The sequence below is a fragment of the Panthera leo genome, chromosome D3 (assembly GCF_018350215.1).
Source record: "Panthera leo isolate Ple1 chromosome D3, P.leo_Ple1_pat1.1, whole genome shotgun sequence".
In the NCBI taxonomy this organism is placed as follows: domain Eukaryota; kingdom Metazoa; phylum Chordata; class Mammalia; order Carnivora; family Felidae; genus Panthera; species Panthera leo.
In genome coordinates this window covers 81,976,820-81,979,078 of record NC_056690.1, presented here as the reverse complement: position 1 = coordinate 81,979,078, position 2,259 = coordinate 81,976,820, and the positions used below count along the sequence as shown (strand labels likewise).

Genomic DNA, 2,259 nt, shown 5'->3' with positions numbered 1-2,259 from the left:
AAACCGACACAGCTACACAGTTTATACTCAAGTTAGGAATTCCTAGCCAGAACCCTGCGATGAAATCAGGAACCCTACTCTTAATTTGAAGTTTAGCGCTGCTCTAGTTTCCTAGGTTTCTTCCATGTTTTGCAGAATCTTGGAGAGTCAGCATTTAGAAAGGTTGCTCTGAGTCCTAGCTCCAGAGATGTCCACCTGTGCCCACTAAATTCTGGTATTGGTAAAGAAGCCCAACGCAACTGCAGCCCAGGAGAAAAGCTGTGTGGGCTTACAAAGAGAGAAATTTTACTTATGTGGTTAGAAGATAGGGTGCCACAGCGGCTTCACAATCTCAGACAAATTAAGAGCAACATGGCACCTTAGGGATTGTAAAAACACTTGCGCTGAGCATGGTTCTTCAATGTTCATGAGCTGATGTTTCCACAATTCTTGGAGTACTTTCCAGGATTCTGAAGTAAAGATCAGGTTAACTCTAGACAGGGACTTTTCTTTCTTCTTCCTTATTTCACTCAAATTCTTCAGAATACTCCCTCGGATTGTTTCTATCACCACTCTAACTAATGTTAATGTTGGAAGAGTGCTTACTATATCAAGACCAAGCATTTGGCAAGAATAATGCCATTCTCAACCCTGATCCAGAGGCATGCCCTCCAACAGAGAGCCCTTTGAACCCATCTCTGTAGTCAATCCTACCCGAGGGTAGAACAATAGAGTTGTCTTTCTCCAAACCTAACAACAGACCTTTTGGATAAAGATTCAACCTAAGTTAGATTTCTCTAAATCTATCTTTCTCAACTGACCTCTTTGGAAGACTTCCTTTCAGAATTTAAGAATCTGGGGAAAGCATTCATTCCCTTCATTTAGTGCGGCTTCAGATAGGGGTTTCTTTTTCAGAAGTTTATATATTCATTTTAAGGATTAAAAAAGATGCAGTAGACATAAACTCATGTGTTCATTTCCTCAATTCTCAACTGCAGAAATCTCTTATGAGTGCTTAAATAAGTCATTTTATCTTGTAGCACCTGGATAGCTGAAGACTAATTCTCACTGACTTCAACAGAAGTCATTATGGTAAGTTTAATTTTGCATCCATTTTAAAAGCAGAGTACACAGCTGGGAACTCTCTTAAGGGCATCTGTAACACAAACTGCAGCCTTCTCCCTGTAGACTCATCATGTCAGGCCTAAGACTCATGGCCTATGGCTGCCACAAAAAGCTATGAATATATAATACAAACTAAAGCTCAAGAGCCCCCAATGAATTATGCTGTGAAACAATTTATTGTGCCTACCCAAAGATTCATTCTAAAGAAATAAAAAGACCGAGTCATTACTGGGTTTTCTTTCCTCTACTGACACTGATTCAATATTTCAAATGTATATAGTAATTGTTTCATTCTTGATAAATGATAAAAAGCTGTGAAATTGCCCCCACCCCACCCCTCCCACACACACCAACACCTGATTCCAGAATTTTGGAGAGCCTATAAAACCATGTAGAACCCCTCCCAACCCATAAGAAACCATTCTGAAAATTCAGATGTCAAAGACAAACTCTCAAAATTTTGTGCCCTCTCTCAGATTTCCAATACAAAGCCTAGCCACATATGGAATACAGATGGTCCCCGACCTAACGATTCTTACTGTACAATGGTGACACATTCAGTAAAAACTGTATTTTGAATTTTTAATTTTGGTCTTTTCCCAGGCCAGTGATATGTGGTGAAATCCTCTCTCATGATGCTGGGTTGGAGCAGGAAGCCTCAGCCCCCAGTCAGCCAGGGATCAAGAGGGTCAACAACCTGACAGCCATCTGTGCCCATACGCCATTCTGTTTTTTGCTTTCAGTAAAGTATTCAACTAATTATATGAGGTATTCAACACTTTATGATAAAATAGGCATTGTGTTAAATGATTTTGCCCAACTGCAGGATGATGTAAGTGTTCTGAGCATGATTAAGATGGGCCAGGCCAAGCTATGATGTTCAGCAGGTTAGATTATTAAATGCATTTTCAAGTTATGTTATTTTATTTTTTTAAGTTTATTTTGAGAGAGAGAAAGAGAGAGAGAGCGCACACACACAAATGGGGGAGAGGCAGAGAAAGGAAGAGAGAGAGCCCCAAGCAGGCCCCATGCTGTCAGCACAGAGCCTGTCCTGGCCTTGATCCCACAAACCGTGAGGTCAAGACCTGAGCCAAAACCGAGTCGGTGCTCAATCAAGTGAGCCACCCAAGCGCCCCTCAAGTTATGGTATTTTCA

The 2,259-nt window shown here is 40.9% G+C and overlaps 1 long non-coding RNA gene across 1 annotated transcript; it reads left to right on the top strand.

Moving 5' to 3' along the window:
* Positions 1-1,017: 1,017 nt before the first annotated feature.
* On the top strand, positions 1,018-1,866 carry LOC122204107. The gene is made up of 2 exons (XR_006195496.1): positions 1,018-1,071; positions 1,708-1,866. It is a non-coding gene; the product is annotated as an uncharacterized LOC122204107 (long non-coding RNA).
* Positions 1,867-2,259: the final 393 nt, after the last annotated feature.